General features: G+C 36.7%; 19 non-coding genes across 19 annotated transcripts; 9 read left to right on the top strand and 10 right to left on the bottom strand.

The window, feature by feature from the left end:
- Positions 1–1475: 1475 nt before the first annotated feature.
- On the bottom strand, positions 1476–1593 carry LOC128550399 (U5 spliceosomal RNA). The gene has a single exon (XR_008368262.1). It is a non-coding gene; the product is annotated as a U5 spliceosomal RNA (small nuclear RNA).
- Positions 1594–2350: 757 nt separating this feature from the next.
- Positions 2351–2457, top strand: LOC128550403 (U6 spliceosomal RNA). The gene has a single exon (XR_008368266.1). It is a non-coding gene; the product is annotated as a U6 spliceosomal RNA (small nuclear RNA).
- Positions 2458–3023: 566 nt separating this feature from the next.
- LOC128550398 (U5 spliceosomal RNA) lies at positions 3024–3141 on the bottom strand. Its single transcript, XR_008368261.1, has one exon. It is a non-coding gene; the product is annotated as a U5 spliceosomal RNA (small nuclear RNA).
- A 758-nt stretch (positions 3142–3899) lies between these two features.
- Positions 3900–4006, top strand: LOC128550402 (U6 spliceosomal RNA). Its single transcript, XR_008368265.1, has one exon. It is a non-coding gene; the product is annotated as a U6 spliceosomal RNA (small nuclear RNA).
- Positions 4007–4571: 565 nt separating this feature from the next.
- LOC128550397 (U5 spliceosomal RNA) lies at positions 4572–4689 on the bottom strand. The gene has a single exon (XR_008368260.1). It is a non-coding gene; the product is annotated as a U5 spliceosomal RNA (small nuclear RNA).
- Positions 4690–5444: 755 nt separating this feature from the next.
- Positions 5445–5551, top strand: LOC123537669 (U6 spliceosomal RNA). Its single transcript, XR_006683609.1, has one exon. It is a non-coding gene; the product is annotated as a U6 spliceosomal RNA (small nuclear RNA).
- A 566-nt stretch (positions 5552–6117) lies between these two features.
- Positions 6118–6235, bottom strand: LOC123537662 (U5 spliceosomal RNA). Its single transcript, XR_006683602.1, has one exon. It is a non-coding gene; the product is annotated as a U5 spliceosomal RNA (small nuclear RNA).
- A 754-nt stretch (positions 6236–6989) lies between these two features.
- LOC123537671 (U6 spliceosomal RNA) lies at positions 6990–7096 on the top strand. Its single transcript, XR_006683610.1, has one exon. It is a non-coding gene; the product is annotated as a U6 spliceosomal RNA (small nuclear RNA).
- Positions 7097–7660: 564 nt separating this feature from the next.
- LOC123537663 (U5 spliceosomal RNA) lies at positions 7661–7778 on the bottom strand. The gene has a single exon (XR_006683603.1). It is a non-coding gene; the product is annotated as a U5 spliceosomal RNA (small nuclear RNA).
- Positions 7779–8534: 756 nt separating this feature from the next.
- LOC123537672 (U6 spliceosomal RNA) lies at positions 8535–8641 on the top strand. The gene has a single exon (XR_006683611.1). It is a non-coding gene; the product is annotated as a U6 spliceosomal RNA (small nuclear RNA).
- Positions 8642–9205: 564 nt separating this feature from the next.
- LOC123537664 (U5 spliceosomal RNA) lies at positions 9206–9323 on the bottom strand. The gene has a single exon (XR_006683604.1). It is a non-coding gene; the product is annotated as a U5 spliceosomal RNA (small nuclear RNA).
- Positions 9324–10078: 755 nt separating this feature from the next.
- LOC123537674 (U6 spliceosomal RNA) lies at positions 10079–10185 on the top strand. Its single transcript, XR_006683613.1, has one exon. It is a non-coding gene; the product is annotated as a U6 spliceosomal RNA (small nuclear RNA).
- Positions 10186–10750: 565 nt separating this feature from the next.
- Positions 10751–10868, bottom strand: LOC123537684 (U5 spliceosomal RNA). Its single transcript, XR_006683623.1, has one exon. It is a non-coding gene; the product is annotated as a U5 spliceosomal RNA (small nuclear RNA).
- Positions 10869–11624: 756 nt separating this feature from the next.
- Positions 11625–11731, top strand: LOC123537675 (U6 spliceosomal RNA). The gene has a single exon (XR_006683614.1). It is a non-coding gene; the product is annotated as a U6 spliceosomal RNA (small nuclear RNA).
- Positions 11732–12296: 565 nt separating this feature from the next.
- Positions 12297–12413, bottom strand: LOC128550400 (U5 spliceosomal RNA). Its single transcript, XR_008368263.1, has one exon. It is a non-coding gene; the product is annotated as a U5 spliceosomal RNA (small nuclear RNA).
- Positions 12414–13169: 756 nt separating this feature from the next.
- LOC123537676 (U6 spliceosomal RNA) lies at positions 13170–13276 on the top strand. Its single transcript, XR_006683615.1, has one exon. It is a non-coding gene; the product is annotated as a U6 spliceosomal RNA (small nuclear RNA).
- Positions 13277–13841: 565 nt separating this feature from the next.
- Positions 13842–13959, bottom strand: LOC123537666 (U5 spliceosomal RNA). Its single transcript, XR_006683606.1, has one exon. It is a non-coding gene; the product is annotated as a U5 spliceosomal RNA (small nuclear RNA).
- A 2591-nt stretch (positions 13960–16550) lies between these two features.
- Positions 16551–16654, top strand: LOC128550404 (U6 spliceosomal RNA). The gene has a single exon (XR_008368267.1). It is a non-coding gene; the product is annotated as a U6 spliceosomal RNA (small nuclear RNA).
- A 565-nt stretch (positions 16655–17219) lies between these two features.
- Positions 17220–17337, bottom strand: LOC128550401 (U5 spliceosomal RNA). Its single transcript, XR_008368264.1, has one exon. It is a non-coding gene; the product is annotated as a U5 spliceosomal RNA (small nuclear RNA).
- Between the last annotated feature and the right edge of the window lie 2751 nt (positions 17338–20088).

The raw sequence follows: 20088 nt of genomic DNA, 5'->3' as shown, positions 1-20088 counted from the left end.
TGTCCTCTAATGTCAAAGAGACTGGGGTCCTTTACGCCTTTCTGCTTCAAAGCATTGACTGCGTTTGTATGAACTTCTGTCTGTGACAAAGCACTTGGTCGCGACTTCTTACTGATTTCGTTGGCAACACTACTGGCTTCATCGGAACAGCGAAAGATGATCTCGCCCATGCCAGTCACGTTTACCTTAGGAATGCGATTCATGATGAATATCTGTTTGAAGAAAATGCAGATTTAGAGATAAATCTGATGATAACTATTTAATATCTATGTTTTCTTACATTTTAATATGTAATAAATGCAGTTTTGGTGAAAAAAATAACAAAAGTAAAATACTAATTTTTATTTTTTGAAATGGAATAATGTGCACATGCTGCACGGTGTCATATGAAACGAACAGTAGATGTAGTTTGTCGTTGATACCCAGGCATGTTTACATGCGAAAATCATAAGCTACATCGCTGATAAGATGTAATTACTGGCGATTGAAATCTTTGTTTTTGTTTCAAAAGTTGACCTATTTGTACGCTAAGAACTGACATGCGAATCACTGCAACCAGACGGAATTGAGTGTGATTTTCGGTCTTGATGGATGCATTCGTGTATATAAAATGCTGTTTCTTTGATGATTTAATGAGAAAACGTAAAATACATACTGCCCGAGGAAAAAAAAGATTGTGCACAATTTCTCGATATTATCCAATATGGCGGATGAAATATAGTTGATCACGTGGTATATTTAGAGTGCTGATTTGATTGGTTACAAACATGGAACTCTTGGGCGAAACATGGGCGTATTGACCAATGGCATAATGTATATGTTCCAAGTTCGTTCCATGTTTGTCCTCGAACATTCGCCTGTCCCCTGCGCAAGGATGACACGCAAATTCGTGAAGCGTTCCATATTTTTTTTCTATTACTATATTATGTCTTAAACTGTAATAAGCAAGCACTCCGAACTATACATTTTATTTGACCACATCATAGACAATATGCCGGATTACAAATGTGGAGTACTTTCGTACACTCTACTTTGTGAAATATAATCTTCTTGCGAAAGTGTCATCAAAAATGCGATTCTCCAGTAGACACCCTTAATGAAACTTGCGTGAGTTCCGAATTTTTCAAATTTGTCTAGCACAAGCCAAGCACACGGCCCTATCTTTTTTATTTGCCGAATTTTCTAACTACCTTACGAAGATAAAAACAATCAGCTTTCAATCACACTCTATATTGTAGAAAATATTTTGATCCAAACGTGCGGGAGTATTTTACGAGAGTTTAATACCTTTTTAATGAACCGACCTCATACACAACCAGTGGCTTCAACATACGTATACATAGTTTTATTGTTAAATGACAAGATAAGCGACAGCAGTAATGTAATCTTATCTTTCAACACATGCATCAACGCCGCGCATAATCTCACTCCATTCAACAATTTCTAAACAAAGCATCACGCTGGAATTTACATAATATCCCTAATTAAAGGGACAACAGAAATAAGTCTATAGACTCATAGCATGTTCCTCTGCACGGAAATCTTTAGTAAAAGGCGAAAGATTTATACGTGACTGTAGAGAAACCAGAGTTGACTTATCATATATTCTCACACATTTATATATGAACACCAGGATGCATTTTTGCCCGTGTCAATGATTTTCAGTTACGTGATTTTCGCAGTTACCAAAACTCACAACCCGCATAATAATATCACAAACAATTCATACAGCAATTTTTATATTGTGTTTTCGATGCAGTATTTCATCTTATGGCAAAAAGCGCGAATCTGTAACGTTACTGTGACGTTTACGCCGCTTAAAATATTTTGTGTTGATATATGGATATTTTCGCTTTGTTGGAGGCCATTATACCTTCGCCTTGTAAGGGGGTGGGGGTGGGGGACGTCTTAGTGTCTTAAAACTATCTCTTTGGTCATTTCTCGTTTAAAACGGCCGTATCATACAGAGCCGGCTTGGAATCAATATATGTGTTCCGTTCAAAACGCGCGCGTCGCGCTTGCGCACGCGCATGGCGGATATGAATCATATCATAACGTACCGATAACGTGTTTAAATTGTATACAAATTTATCACGATTTGTAGCATGAAATAAATGCTTTCTCCTCTGAAACGGCAGATTCATTTAGAAAGGAGTCAAAGGAAACTTTAATTTTCATTTGAAAATTAGACCATTAATCTGATGAACACAAAATAATCCGTACAAGAACTTGGCCATATTTCCTGCAGATGTTAACAAGTGACTGTAGGTGATATTACATTTAAGAAGCCTGTTGATGGTTGAGAAAAATAAGCCCTCGTATATAAAGGCATTCACAAGAGAACACTAATGTACTTGCTTCGGCAGTACATATACTAAAATTGGAACGATACAGAGAAGATTAGCATGGCCCCTGCGCAAGGATGACACGCAAATTCGTGAAGCGTTCCATATTTTTTTTCTATTACTATATTATGTCTTAAACTGTAATAAGCAAGCACTCCGAACTATACATTTTATTTGACCACATCATAGACAATATGCCGGATTACAAATGTGGAGTACTTTCGTACACTCTACTTTGTGAAATATAATCTTCTTGCGAAAGTGTCATCAAAAATGCGATTCTCCAGTAGACACCCTTAATGAAACTTGCGTGAGTTCCGAATTTTTCAAATTTGTCTAGCACAAGCCAAGCACACGGCCCTATCTTTTTTATTTGCCGAATTTTCTAACTACCTTACGAAGATAAAAACAATCAGCTTTCAATCACACTCTATATTGTAGAAAATATTTTGATCCAAACGTGCGGGAGTATTTTACGAGAGTTTAATACCTTTTTAATGAACCGACCTCATACACAACCAGTGGCTTCAACATACGTATACATAGTTTTATTGTTAAATGACAAGATAAGCGACAGCAGTAATGTAATCTTATCTTTCAACACATGCATCAACGCCGCGCATAATCTCACTCCATTCAACAATTTCTAAACAAAGCATCACGCTGGAATTTACATAATATCCCTAATTAAAGGGACAACAGAAATAAGTCTATAGACTCATAGCATGTTCCTCTGCACGGAAATCTTTAGTAAAAGGCGAAAGATTTATACGTGACTGTAGAGAAACCAGAGTTGACTTATCATATATTCTCACACATTTATATATGAACACCAGGATGCATTTTGCCCGTGTCAATGATTTTCAGTTACGTGATTTTCGCAGTTACCAAAACTCACAACCCGCATAATAATATCACAAACAATTCATACAGCAATTTTTATATTGTGTTTTCGATGCAGTATTTCATCTTATGGCAAAAAGCGCGCGAATCTGTAACGTTACTGTGACGTTTACGCCGCTTAAAATATTTTGTGTTGATATATGGATATTTTCGCTTTGTTGGAGGCCATTATACCCTTTGCCTTGTAAGGGGGTGGGGGTGGGGGACGTCTTAGTGTCTTAAAACTATCTCTTTGGTCATTTCTCGTTTAAAACGGCCGTATCATACAGAGCCGGCTTGGAATCAATATATGTGTTCCGTTCAAAACGCGCGCGTCGCGCTTGCGCACGCGCATGGCGGATATGAATCATATCATAACGTACCGATAACGTGTTTAATTGTATACAAATTTATCACGATTTGTAGCATGAAATAAATGCTTTCTCCTCTGAAACGGCAGATTCATTTAGAAAGGAGTCAAAGGAAACTTTAATTTTCATTTGAAAATTAGACCATTAATCTGATGAACACAAAATAATCCGTACAAGAACTTGGCCATATTTCCTGCAGATGTTAACAAGTGACTGTAGGTGATATTACATTTAAGAAGCCTGTTGATGGTTGAGAAAAATAAGCCCTCGTATATAAAGGCATTCACAAGAGAACACTAATGTACTTGCTTCGGCAGTACATATACTAAAATTGGAACGATACAGAGAAGATTAGCATGGCCCCTGCGCAAGGATGACACGCAAATTCGTGAAGCGTTCCATATTTTTTTTCTATTACTATATTATGTCTTAAACTGTAATAAGCAAGCACTCCGAACTATACATTTTATTTGACCACATCATAGACAATATGCGGATTACAAATGTGGAGTACTTTCGTACACTCTACTTTGTGAAATATAATCTTCTGCGAAAGTGTCATCAAAAATGCGATTCTCCAGTAGACACCCTTAATGAAACTTGCGTGAGTTCCGAATTTTTCAAATTTGTCTAGCACAAGCAAGCACACGGCCCTATCTTTTTTATTTGCCGAAATTTTCTAACTACCTTACGAAGATAAAAACAATCAGCTTTCAATCACACTCTATATTGTAGAAAATATTTTGATCCAAACGTGCGGGAGTAGTTTACGAGAGTTTAATACCTTTTTAATGAACCGACCTCATACACAACCAGTGGCTTCAACATACGTATACATAGTTTTATTGTTAAATGACAAGATAAGCGACAGCAGTAAATGTAATCTTATCTTTCAACACATGCATCAACGCCGCGCATAATCTCACTCCATTCAACAATTTCTAAACAAAGCATCACGCTGGAATTTACATAATATCCCTAATTAAAGGGACAACAGAAATAAGTCTATAGACTCATAGCATGTTCCTCTGCACGGAAATCTTTAGTAAAAGGCGAAAGATTTATACGTGACTGTAGAGAAACCAGAGTTGACTTATCATATATTCTCACACATTTATATATGAACACCAGGATGCATTTTGCCCGTGTCAATGATTTTCAGTTACGTGATTTTCGCAGTTACCAAAACTCACAACCCGCATAATAATATCACAAACAATTCATACAGCAATTTTTATATTGTGTTTTCGATGCAGTATTTCATCTTATGGCAAAAAGCGCGAATCTGTAACGTTACTGTGACGTTTACGCCGCTTAAAATATTTTGTGTTGATATATGGATATTTTCGCTTTGTTGGAGGCCATTATACCTTCGCCTTGTAAGGGGGTGGGGGTGGGGGACGTCTTAGTGTCTTAAAACTATCTCTTTGGTCATTTCTCGTTTAAAACGGCCGTATCATACAGAGCCGGCTTGGAATCAATATATGTGTTCCGTTCAAAACGCGCGCGTCGCGCTTGCGCACGCGCATGGCGGATATGAATCATATCATAACGTACGATAGCGTGTTTAAATTGTATACAAATTTATCACGATTTGTAGCATGAAATAAATGCTTTCTCCTCTGAAACGGCAGATTCATTTAGAAAGGAGTCAAAGGAAACTTTAATTTTCATTTGAAAATTAGACCATTAATCTGATGAACACAAAATAATCCGTACAAGAACTTGGCCATATTTCCTGCAGATGTTAACAAGTGACTGTAGGTGATATTACATTTAAGAAGCCTGTTGATGGTTGAGAAAAATAAGCCCTCGTATATAAAGGCATTCACAAGAGAACACTAATGTACTTGCTTCGGCAGTACATATACTAAAATTGGAACGATACAGAGAAGATTAGCATGGCCCCTGCGCAAGGATGACACGCAAATTCGTGAAGCGTTCCATATTTTTTTTCTATTACTATATTATGTCTTAAACTGTAATAAGCAAGCACTCCGAACTATACATTTTATTTGACCACATCATAGACAATATGCCGGATTACAAATGTGGAGTACTTTCGTACACTCTACTTTGTGAAAAATAATCTTCTTGCGAAAGTGTCATCAAAAATGCGATTCTCCAGTAGACACCCTTAATGAAACTTGCGTGAGTTCCGAATTTTTCAAATTTGTCTAGCACAAGCCAAGCACACGGCCCTATCTTTTTTATTTGCCGAATTTTCTAACTACCTTACGAAGATAAAAACAATCAGCTTTCAATCACACTCTATATTGTAGAAAATATTTTGATCCAAACGTGCGGGAGTATTTTACGAGAGTTTAATACCTTTTTAATGAACCGACCTCATACACAACCAGTGGCTTCAACATACGTATACATAGTTTTATTGTTAAATGACAAGATAAGCGACAGCAGTAATGTAATCTTATCTTTCAACACATGCATCAACGCCGCGCATAATCTCACTCCATTCAACAATTTCTAAACAAAGCATCACGCTGGAATTTACATAATATCCCTAATTAAAGGGACAACAGAAATAAGTCTATAGACTCATAGCATGTTCCTCTGCACGGAAATCTTTAGTAAAAGGCGAAAGATTTATACGTGACTGTAGAGAAACCAGAGTTGACTTATCATATATTCTCACACATTTATATATGAACACCAGGATGCATTTTGCCCGTGTCAATGATTTTCAGTTACGTGATTTTCGCAGTTACCAAAACTCACAACCCGCATAATAATATCACAAACAATTCATACAGCAATTTTTATATTGTGTTTTCGATGCAGTATTTCATCTTATGGCAAAAAGCGCGAATCTGTAACGTTACTGTGACGTTTACGCCGCTTAAAATATTTTGTGTTGATATATGGATATTTTCGCTTTGTTGGAGGCCATTATACCTTCGCCTTGTAAGGGGGTGGGGGTGGGGGACGTCTTAGTGTCTTAAAACTATCTCTTTGGTCATTTCTCGTTTAAAACGGCCGTATCATACAGAGCCGGCTTGGAATCAATATATGTGTTCCGTTCAAAACGCGCGCGTCGCGCTTGCGCACGCGCATGGCGGATATGAATCATATCATAACGTACCGATACGTGTTTAAATTGTATACAAATTTATCACGATTTGTAGCATGAAATAAATGCTTTCTCCTCTGAAACGGCAGATTCATTTAGAAAGGAGTCAAAGGAAACTTTAATTTTCATTTGAAAATTAGACCATTAATCTGATGAACACAAAATAATCCGTACAAGAACTTGGCCATATTTCCTGCAGATGTTAACAAGTACTGTAGGTGATATTACATTTAAGAAGCCTGTTGATGGTTGAGAAAAATAAGCCCTCGTATATAAAGGCATTCACAAGAGAACACTAATGTACTTGCTTCGGCAGTACATATACTAAAATTGGAACGATACAGAGAAGATTAGCATGGCCCCTGCGCAAGGATGACACGCAAATTCGTGAAGCGTTCCATATTTTTTTCTATTACTATATTATGTCTTAAACTGTAATAAGCAAGCACTCCGAACTATACATTTTATTTGACCACATCATAGACAATATGCCGGATTACAAATGTGGAGTACTTTCGTACACTCTACTTTGTGAAAAATAATCTTCTTGCGAAAGTGTCATCAAAAATGCGATTCTCCAGTAGACACCCTTAATGAAACTTGCGTGAGTTCCGAATTTTTCAAATTTGTCTAGCACAAGCCAAGCACACGGCCCTATCTTTTTTATTTGCCGAATTTTCTAACTACCTTACGAAGATAAAAACAATCAGCTTTCAATCACACTCTATATTGTAGAAAATATTTTGATCCAAACGTGCGGGAGTATTTACGAGAGTTTAATACCTTTTTAATGAACCGACCTCATACACAACCAGTGGCTTCAACATACGTATACATAGTTTTATTGTTAAATGACAAGATAAGCGACAGCAGTAATGTAATCTTATCTTTCAACACATGCATCAACGCCGCGCATAATCTCACTCCATTCAACAATTTCTAAACAAAGCATCACGCTGGAATTTACATAATATCCCTAATTAAAGGGACAACAGAAATAAGTCTATAGACTCATAGCATGTTCCTCTGCACGGAAATCTTTAGTAAAAGGCGAAAGATTTATACGTGACTGTAGAGAAACCAGAGTTGACTTATCATATATTCTCACACATTTATATATGAACACCAGGATGCATTTTGCCCGTGTCAATGATTTTCAGTTACGTGATTTTCGCAGTTACCAAAACTCACAACCCGCATAATAATATCACAAACAATTCATACAGCAATTTTTATATTGTGTTTTCGATGCAGTATTTCATCTTATGGCAAAAAGCGCGAATCTGTAACGTTACTGTGACGTTTACGCCGCTTAAAATATTTTGTGTTGATATATGGATATTTTCGCTTTGTTGGAGGCCATTATACCTTCGCCTTGTAAGGGGGTGGGGGTGGGGGACGTCTTAGTGTCTTAAAACTATCTCTTTGGTCATTTCTCGTTTAAAACGGCCGTATCATACAGAGCCGGCTTGGAATCAATATATGTGTTCCGTTCAAAACGCGCGCGTCGCGCTTGCGCACGCGCATGGCGGATATGAATCATATCATAACGTACCGATAGCGTGTTTAAATTGTATACAAATTTATCACGATTTGTAGCATGAAATAAATGCTTTCTCCTCTGAAACGGCAGATTCATTTAGAAAGGAGTCAAAGGAAACTTTAATTTTCATTTGAAAATTAGACCATTAATCTGATGAACACAAAATAATCCGTACAAGAACTTGGCCATATTTCCTGCAGATGTTAACAAGTAACTGTAGGTGATATTACATTTAAGAAGCCTGTTGATGGTTGAGAAAAATAAGCCCTCGTATATAAAGGCATTCACAAGAGAACACTAATGTACTTGCTTCGGCAGTACATATACTAAAATTGGAACGATACAGAGAAGATTAGCATGGCCCCTGCGCAAGGATGACACGCAAATTCGTGAAGCGTTCCATATTTTTTTCTATTACTATATTATGTCTTAAACTGTAATAAGCAAGCACTCCGAACTATACATTTTATTTGACCACATCATAGACAATATGCCGGATTACAAATGTGGAGTACTTTCGTACACTCTACTTTGTGAAAATAATCTTCTTGCGAAAGTGTCATCAAAAATGCGATTCTCCAGTAGACACCCTTAATGAAACTTGCGTGAGTTCCGAATTTTTCAAATTTGTCTAGCACAAGCCAAGCACACGGCCCTATCTTTTTTATTTGCCGAATTTTCTAACTACCTTACGAAGATAAAAACAATCAGCTTTCAATCACACTCTATATTGTAGAAAATATTTTGATCCAAACGTGCGGGAGTAGTTTACGAGAGTTTAATACCTTTTTAATGAACCGACCTCATACACAACCAGTGGCTTCAACATACGTATACATAGTTTTATTGTTAAATGACAAGATAAGCGACAGCAGTAATGTAATCTTATCTTTCAACACATGCATCAACGCCGCGCATAATCTCACTCCATTCAACAATTTCTAAACAAAGCATCACGCTGGAATTTACATAATATCCCTAATTAAAGGGACAACAGAAATAAGTCTATAGACTCATAGCATGTTCCTCTGCACGGAAATCTTTAGTAAAAGGCGAAAGATTTATACGTGACTGTAGAGAAACCAGAGTTGACTTATCATATATTCTCACACATTTATATATGAACACCAGGATGCATTTTGCCCGTGTCAATGATTTTCAGTTACGTGATTTTCGCAGTTACCAAAACTCACAACCCGCATAATAATATCACAAACAATTCATACAGCAATTTTTATATTGTGTTTTCGATGCAGTATTTCATCTTATGGCAAAAAGCGCGAATCTGTAACGTTACTGTGACGTTTACGCCGCTTAAAATATTTTGTGTTGATATATGGATATTTTCGCTTTGTTGGAGGCCATTATACCTTCGCCTTGTAAGGGGGTGGGGGTGGGGGACGTCTTAGTGTCTTAAAACTATCTCTTTGGTCATTTCTCGTTTAAAACGGCCGTATCATACAGAGCCGGCTTGGAATCAATATATGTGTTCCGTTCAAAACGCGCGCGTCGCGCTTGCGCACGCGCATGGCGGATATGATCATATCATAACGTACCGATAGCGTGTTTAAATTGTATACAAATTTATCACGATTTGTAGCATGAAATAAATGCTTTCTCCTCTGAAACGGCAGATTCATTTAGAAAGGAGTCAAAGGAAACTTTAATTTTCATTTGAAAATTAGACCATTAATCTGATGAACACAAAATAATCCGTACAAGAACTTGGCCATATTTCCTGCAGATGTTAACAAGTAACTGTAGGTGATATTACATTTAAGAAGCCTGTTGATGGTTGAGAAAAATAAGCCCTCGTATATAAAGGCATTCACAAGAGAACACTAATGTACTTGCTTCGGCAGTACATATACTAAAATTGGAACGATACAGAGAAGATTAGCATGGCCCCTGCGCAAGGATGACACGCAAATTCGTGAAGCGTTCCATATTTTTTTCTATTACTATATTATGTCTTAAACTGTAATAAGCAAGCACTCCGAACTATACATTTTATTTGACCACATCATAGACAATATGCCGGATTACAAATGTGGAGTACTTTCGTACACTCTACTTTGTGAAAAATAATCTTCTTGCGAAAGTGTCATCAAAAATGCGATTCTCCAGTAGACACCCTTAATGAAACTTGCGTGAGTTCCGAATTTTTCAAATTTGTCTAGCACAAGCCAAGCACACGGCCCTATCTTTTTTATTTGCCGAATTTTCTAACTACCTTACGAAGATAAAAACAATCAGCTTTCAATCACACTCTATATTGTAGAAAATATTTTGATCCAAACGTGCGGGAGTAGTTTACGAGAGTTTAATACCTTTTTAATGAACCGACCTCATACACAACCAGTGGCTTCAACATACGTATACATAGTTTTATTGTTAAATGACAAGATAAGCGACAGCAGTAATGTAATCTTATCTTTCAACACATGCATCAACGCCGCGCATAATCTCACTCCATTCAACAATTTCTAAACAAAGCATCACGCTGGAATTTACATAATATCCCTAATTAAAGGGACAACAGAAATAAGTCTATAGACTCATAGCATGTTCCTCTGCACGGAAATCTTTAGTAAAAGGCGAAAGATTTATACGTGACTGTAGAGAAACCAGAGTTGACTTATCATATATTCTCACACATTTATATATGAACACCAGGATGCATTTTGCCCGTGTCAATGATTTTCAGTTACGTGATTTTCGCAGTTACCAAAACTCACAACCCGCATAATAATATCACAAACAATTCATACAGCAATTTTTATATTGTGTTTTCGATGCAGTATTTCATCTTATGGCAAAAAGCGCGAATCTGTAACGTTACTGTGACGTTTACGCCGCTTAAAATATTTTGTGTTGATATATGGATATTTTCGCTTTGTTGGAGGCCATTATACCTTCGCCTTGTAAGGGGGTGGGGGTGGGGGACGTCTTAGTGTCTTAAAACTATCTCTTTGGTCATTTCTCGTTTAAAACGGCCGTATCATACAGAGCCGGCTTGGAATCAATATATGTGTTCCGTTCAAAACGCGCGCGTCGCGCTTGCGCACGCGCATGGCGGATATGAATCATATCATAACGTACCGATAGCGTGTTTAAATTGTATACAAATTTATCACGATTTGTAGCATGAAATAAATGCTTTCTCCTCTGAAACGGCAGATTCATTTAGAAAGGAGTCAAAGGAAACTTTAATTTTCATTTGAAAATTAGACCATTAATCTGATGAACACAAAATAATCCGTACAAGAACTTGGCCATATTTCCTGCAGATGTTAACAAGTAACTGTAGGTGATATTACATTTAAGAAGCCTGTTGATGGTTGAGAAAAATAAGCCCTCGTATATAAAGGCATTCACAAGAGAACACTAATGTACTTGCTTCGGCAGTACATATACTAAAATTGGAACGATACAGAGAAGATTAGCATGGCCCCTGCGCAAGGATGACACGCAAATTCGTGAAGCGTTCCATATTTTTTTCTATTACTATATTATGTCTTAAACTGTAATAAGCAAGCACTCCGAACTATACATTTTATTTGACCACATCATAGACAATATGCCGGATTACAAATGTGGAGTACTTTCGTACACTCTACTTTGTGAAAAATAATCTTCTTGCGAAAGTGTCATCAAAAATGCGATTCTCCAGTAGACACCCTTAATGAAACTTGCGTGAGTTCCGAATTTTTCAAATTTGTCTAGCACAAGCCAAGCACACGGCCCTATCTTTTTTATTTGCCGAATTTTCTAACTACCTTACGAAGATAAAAACAATCAGCTTTCAATCACACTCTATATTGTAGAAAATATTTTGATCCAAACGTGCGGGAGTAGTTTACGAGAGTTTAATACCTTTTTAATGAACCGACCTCATACACAACCAGTGGCTTCAACATACGTATACATAGTTTTATTGTTAAATGACAAGATAAGCGACAGCAGTAATGTAATCTTATCTTTCAACACATGCATCAACGCCGCGCATAATCTCACTCCATTCAACAATTTCTAAACAAAGCATCACGCTGGAATTTACATAATATCCCTAATTAAAGGGACAACAGAAATAAGTCTATAGATCATAGCATGTTCCTCTGCACGGAAATCTTTAGTAAAAGGCGAAAGATTTATACGTGACTGTAGAGAAACCAGAGTTGACTTATCATATATTCTCACACATTTATATATGAACACCAGGATGCATTTTGCCCGTGTCAATGATTTTCAGTTACGTGATTTTCGCAGTTACCAAAACTCACAACCCGCATAATAATATCACAAACAATTCATACAGCAATTTTTATATTGTGTTTTCGATGCAGTATTTCAGCTTATGGCAAAAAGCGCGAATCTGTAACGTTACTGTGACGTTTACGCCGCTTAAAATATTTTGTGTTGATATATGGATATTTTCGCTTTGTTGGAGGCCATTATACCTTCGCCTTGTAAGGGGGTGGGGGTGGGGGACGTCTTAGTGTCTTAAAACTATCTCTTTGGTCATTTCTCGTTTAAAACGGCCGTATCATACAGAGCCGGCTTGGAATCAATATATTGTTTCCGTTCAAAACGCGCGCGTCGCGCTTGCGCACGCGCATGGCGGATATGAATCATATCATAACGTACCGATAGCGTGTTTAAATTGTATACAAATTTATCACGATTTGTAGCATGAAATAAATGCTTTCTCCTCTGAAACGGCAGATTCATTTAGAAAGGAGTCAAAGGAAACTTTAATTTTCATTTGAAAATTAGACCATTAATCTGATGAACACAAAATAATCCGTACAAGAACTTGGCCATATTTCCTGCAGATGTTAACAAGTAACTGTAGGTGATATTACATTTAAGAAGCCTGTTGATGGTTGAGAAAAATAAGCCCTCGTATATAAAGGCATTCACAAGAGAACACTAATGTACTTGCTTCGGCAGTACATATACTAAAATTGGAACGATACAGAGAAGATTAGCATGGCCCCTGCGCAAGGATGACACGCAAATTCGTGAAGCGTTCCATATTTTTTTCTATTACTATATTATGTCTTAAACTGTAATAAGCAAGCACTCCGAACTATACATTTTATTTGACCACATCATAGACAATATGCCGGATTACAAATGTGGAGTACTTTCGTACACTCTACTTTGTGAAAAATAATCTTCTTGCGAAAGTGTCATCAAAAATGCGATTCTCCAGTAGACACCCTTAATGAAACTTGCGTGAGTTCCGAATTTTTCAAATTTGTCTAGCACAAGCCAAGCACACGGCCCTATCTTTTTTATTTGCCGAATTTTCTAACTACCTTACGAAGATAAAAACAATCAGCTTTCAATCACACTCTATATTGTAGAAAATATTTTGATCCAAACGTGCGGGAGTAGTTTACGAGAGTTTAATACCTTTTTAATGAACCGACCTCATACACAACCAGTGGCTTCAACATACGTATACATAGTTTTATTGTTAAATGACAAGATAAGCGACAGCAGTAATGTAATCTTATCTTTCAACACATGCATCAACGCCGCGCATAATCTCACTCCATTCAACAATTTCTAAACAAAGCATCACGCTGGAATTTACATAATATCCCTAATTAAAGGGACAACAGAAATAAGTCTATAGACTCATAGCATGTTCCTCTGCACGGAAATCTTTAGTAAAAGGCGAAAGATTTATACGTGACTGTAGAGAAACCAGAGTTGACTTATCATATATTCTCACACATTTATATATGAACACCAGGATGCATTTTGCCCGTGTCAATGATTTTCAGTTACGTGATTTTCGCAGTTACCAAAACTCACAACCCGCATAATAATATCACAAACAATTCATAGAAAAGCGTATATAGGTTGGATCATATTTTCTTCAAAGCGCGCGTCGCTTGCGACGGCATGGGATATGATATTCTACGTACGAAGCGTTAAATTGTTAATTTATACGTTTGTGCTAAAAATCTTTCTCCTCAAACGGCGTTCATAAAGGTCAAGAAATAATTTTCTTAAAGCCTATCGATGAACAAAATAACCGTACAAGAACTTGGCTATTCCTGAGATGAAAGTACTGAGGGATATTACATTAGAACTTTATGTGAAAATAACCTGTATTAGGTCACAAAGAACACAAGTCTTGCTTGCTAAATTAAAATTGGAGATACAAGAAGATTGATGGCCCTGCCGGTAAGCATTCGGAACGTCATTTTTTTCTATACTATATTATGTTTAAGAATAGCAAGCCCCGAAATACATTTATTGACCCAAAGCAATTCCGATTACAAATGTGTACTTTCTACACACTGGAAATAATTTCTGCGAAAGTCATCAAAAAGCGATTCCAGTAGAACCCTTAATACTTGTGATCATTTCAAATTTTCAGCAAACCAAGACACGCCCTATTTTTTATTCCGAATTTTCTAACTACCTACAAGAAAACACCTTCATATCATTTTAAAAATATTGAAACTGCGGATATTTAGAGAAATATTTTAATGCCGACTTACAACAGTGCTTAAATACGTAACATAGTTATTGTTATACAAGATACAAGCTAGTATTTTTTCAACACAGATACGCGCGATAATCTCACTCTTCAACATTCTAAACAAACATCACGAATTAATAAATCCCTATTAAGAAACAATAAGCTAAGATATCATGTCCTGCACGATCTTGAAGGAAATTATACTACTGTAGAGAAACAGAGTTGACTATCTATATTCTCACACATTTATATATGAACACAGAGCTTTTGGCCCAAACAATTTAATTTTTTTGTGTTTTTATGCAAACACAAGTACGCGTTACGCTTAATTTGTTTAAATATTTTTTTGGATATTTCGCTTTGTAGGGGTGGGTGTTAGGTTGTGGAATCTTGTCTTAAAACGCCTTTATCGTTAACTATTGCCGTTGAAACATTTGGTTCCAACGCGCGGGCGTTCACATGCGTAATTTAAATGATATGTTAATTTGTACAAAATAATGTTTTCTGAAGAAATCTTTGAAAGGATATAGAAAGTAAATTTATTTATTTGAAATTAACCATAATCAAAACAAATAATCCTAAATGCAATCGCGATGTAACATAACTGTGTTTATAAAAGCCTTGTTAAAAATCCTGAAAAGGATTCCGGAACTATACTATTGGAATTAAAATTAAGACGGAAGATGCATGCCCGCAGAGACGCAATCTATTCTATTTTTTATTTAAATATAGTCCGAACATACTTTATTGACCACATCATAGACAATGCCGGATAACAATGATATTTGGATACTTTTAACTTTGAAATTCTCAAAGTCTCAAAACCCTTAGAACTCTTATTGAATTTTTCCAATTTTCAATGCACACAGCCATATGCCATTTTTTTATTTCCGAATTTAACTTCGAACAACAATCATTTAAAATATTTGAAATTTGATCAAACGGGTATTTAGATTAATCTAAACCGCCTTCAACATACTATACATATTTTATTGTTAAATGACAAGAAGCGAAGGTAATTATCTTATCTAACATGCATCAACGCCGATAATCCACTCCATTCAACAATTCTAACAAAGCACAGTGGAATTTACATAATATCCTAATTAAAGGGACAACAGAAATAGTCTATAGACTCATAGCATGTTCCTCTGCCGAATCTTTAGTAAAAGGCGAAAATTTATACGTGACTGTAGAGAACGGGTTGACTATCATATATTCAACACATTATATGAACACCAGGATGCATTTTGCCCGTGTCATGATTTTCATACGATTCGCAGTACCAAAACTAAACCGCATAATATATCACAAACAATTCTACAGATTTTTTTATTTTTTTATGCAGTATTTCATCTTGGAAAAAGCGATCTGTACGTTACTGTGACGTTTAGGTTAAATATTTTGTTGTTATTGGATATTTCGCTTTTGGCCTTTACTTCGCTGTAGGGGGTGGGGGGGGGGCGTCTTAGTGTCTTAAAACTATCTCTTTTATTCTTTAAAGGCCGTATCATAAAGCCGCTTGGAATCAAATAGGTCCGTAAAACGCGCGCGCGTTGCCAGCATGGTATGAATCTTATAAAGTATAAGTTTAAATGTATACAAATTATACGATTTGTATGAAAAGCTTTCTCCTCGAAAGGGATTCAAGAAAGGATCAAAGGAACTTTATTTCATTTGAAATAGACATTAATTGATGAACACAAATACCGTACAAGAACTTGGCATATTTCCTCATTAACAAGTCTGTAGGTGATATTACATAAGCCTTGTGGTTAGAAAAATAACCCTGTATATAAGGATTCCAGAAACACTAATTTGCTTGCAGTACATATACTAAAATTGAACGATACAGAGAAGATTAGGCATGGCCCCTGCGCAAGGATGACCGCAATTCGTGAAGCGTTCCAATATTTTTTTTCTATTACATATTATGGTCTTACACTGTAATAAGCAGCACTCTCCGAACTATACATTTTAATTTGGACCACATCATAGACAAATATGCGGATTACAAATGGTGGAGTACTTTCGGTACCTCTACTTTGTGAAATATAATCTTCTTTTCTTGCGAAGTGTCATCAAAAATGCGATTCTTTCCTCCAGTAGACACCCTTATGAACACTTTGCTGAGTTCCGAATTTTTCATTTTGTCTAGCACAAGCCAAGCACACGGCCCTTCTTTTTTTATTTGCCCGATTTTCTAACTACCTTACTAAAAAAAACAATCACAGCTTTTATCACCCCTCTATAATTTAGAAACATTTTGATCCAAACGTGCGGGAGTATTTTACGAGAGTTTATACCTTTTAAGACGACCTCATACACAACCATGGCTTCAACAATACGTATACATATTTTATTTGTAATGACAGAGAACGCAGCGTATGTAATCTTATCTTCAACACATGCATCAACGCCGCGCATAATCTCAACTCATTCAACAATGTCTAACAAGCATCACGCTGGAATTTACCAATAAATCCCCTAATTATAAGGGACACAGAATAAGTCAACATAGACTCATGAGCATGTTCCTCGCACGGAAATCTTTAGTAAAGCGAAAGATTTTATACGTGACTGTAGAGAAACCAGAGTTGACTTATCATATATTCCTCACACATTTATATATGAACACCAGGATGCATTTTGCCCGTGGCTGATTCTGAACTGTCAAAATGATAGCTGTCTGATTTTTTTTACTACTTGTTGAGAAAGTTTTAAACCTGTCAATTAATTTTCTCCTTCGATTTTTTGTTTAGAAAAATCCACATTTCGTTTCAATTAATACAATTGTGTTAGGCGCATGCGGAACGTTTGCAGTCAAAACGGCCCCCATACTACTTTTCACTTTTGATAAAGTATCTTTTAGGGAAAGATGGCCTGTCATCCCAAGGTTTAGTTGGAACTTCATCCTTGGCAATCATGTGTATAATATATAATTATGATAATATTATATATATCTATTAATATATATATATATATAATCATATAATTATATCTATATATTTGCATTTCAGCTCATCATCATCGATCATCCATCATCATCATCACCACCACCACCACCACCACCACCATCATCGCCGTCGTCGTCTTCGTCGTCGTCGTCGTCGTCGCCGCCGCCATTATAATAATTTGATATAACTGCAGTTCCTTCTATTACTACTACAACCATCACCATCATCACCACCACCACCACCACCAGAGCCGCCACCACCACCACCACCACCACCACCACTACCTCAGCCGCCACAACCACCACCACAACCACCATAACCACCACCACCACCACCACCACCATAGCCACCACCTCAGCCGCCACAACCACCACCATTACAACCACCACCATTACAACCACCAACACCACCACCACCACCACCACCACCACCACTGCTGCTACATCAAGTACAACTACCATGTTATGACGGCGATCAAAGATGGGCTCAGCGTTTGCCAATATCTACACCCAATCCGCACGCACACGCACTCGCAGTTGTGTGAAAATACTTTTTCTTTCATATCCGAGAGGATCGGCCAATTCGACAGCCAGGCCCTAGAAACTCCTCTTCTTTCCCAAAATCAAAATCCCCGATCTGCACTGGGTTTAAAATGAGGTTGCTGTCGAGTGATATTATATCATTAATTTTCCATTAAAAGCGTATTTGAGCCGCGTCATGAGAAAACCAACATAGTGCGTTTGCGACCAGCATGAATCCGGACCAGCCTACGCATCCGCGCAATCTGGTCAGGATCCATGCTGTTCGCTAACGGTTTCTCTAATTACAATAGGCTTTGGAAGCGAACAGAATGGATCCTGACCAGACTGCGCGGATGCGCAGGCTGGTCTGGATCCATGCTGGTCGCAAACGCACTATGTTGCTTTTCACATGGCGCGGCTCATTTATATTTGAAATCAGTAACCGACTCTTACTGATTGACATCAATACTGCTTCATGGCAGATGAGGTACGACAAGTAAGCGAACGTTTTAAGAGCAGTTTAATTTAGCGTTAAGGAAATGTTGATTTCAGTAATCCTATGTAAGACAGTGAAAATCAATTTTCAGTTGTACTCGATCATTCAAACATCGTCAGTATCGTGATAATTATTATCTAATATTATTATAATTATGCCACCATTATTCTGAAAGCTGTGTTTATTTGATGATAAATCCATAACTGGACCGCTAAATTTCCAGTAATTTAGCAGCCTGAAATCTAAATTTAATCTGCACGGACTAAGATATCTTACAGCTGTAAATTTATCATATTTCAAAAATTCGTATTATCATCATTTATTCTGATCATGAAATACCTATTTTTGTACCTTAATATCCTTTTCTTTTATTGTCATAAGCAATGGTCATATAAATACTTTTGTACTTCTGTTATGCAAAAATAGTACCCGAGCCACTTTCGAAACAATAGCCAAAGCCAAAATTAATAAGGCGCATTCCATTCGTCTCGTCTATTGGAACTGGAATATGTTCAGAGCAACGAAAGGAATAGGTACAATTTTGGATAATGGCGAAAAGAAAAAATCCTCTTTTTTTCCAGTTGAAGTGGCATTTTCATGTTTTATGTATTTCATTTTGTTCTCACTCTGGACCTGTACTTGACATTTTGGGAACATTTTCAAGCAGATGTTTTGCATTAGGTAAACAAACCTTATTACTCTGTTCATACAGTTTAGCTGTTAGTTTGGAAAATATTACATAGCGTTGGCCTGTCAGACAAAATATCTCTCTTAGAAGATACATGACCCCTATTTTTCTTGTTGCTTTTTAGGTTATTTAAGAACATACGGCTAGTAATTCGTTTTTAAAACGGGCCTGGCTATGTGTTACAGCTCTCAGAAGATTGTTATTTTTATATACATGTATAGAACATATAGCAAATTTATTTACTACTGCGCGCAGTGGACCTTTGCGCGTACCTTTGTTGGAGGAAATGGACGATCATATGGCAATATCACGTCTGTTTTATTAGGAATGTAATCTATTTTATATGCATATAAAATGCTTTCTTCCTATACCCAACATAAAAAAAACAAGAGGGTCATAATGACCCTATATCGCTCAACTTAGACATGTTTCTTTGGGGCTATGTAGGACCACATTCGTAACAGATCGCATTTGTAACAGGTGTTACAAAGGCGATCGCATATGTAACAGAAATCAAGCACATTTGTAACAATTTTGAGACAAATGTGATTCGATGCCGATTTTTGATGTGACACCTGATCACATTTGTCAAAAGTCATTTTCAATCGGAAAAATGAAAAAAAGTGCTTTTTAAAACATCTGAAACACATTTGTAACATGTTTTAGCTCATTTTTAAACGAAGTGACAA

This window comes from Mercenaria mercenaria, chromosome 17 (assembly GCF_021730395.1).
Source record: "Mercenaria mercenaria strain notata chromosome 17, MADL_Memer_1, whole genome shotgun sequence".
In the NCBI taxonomy this organism is placed as follows: domain Eukaryota; kingdom Metazoa; phylum Mollusca; class Bivalvia; order Venerida; family Veneridae; genus Mercenaria; species Mercenaria mercenaria.
This window is presented reverse-complemented; position numbering and strand designations above follow the sequence as displayed.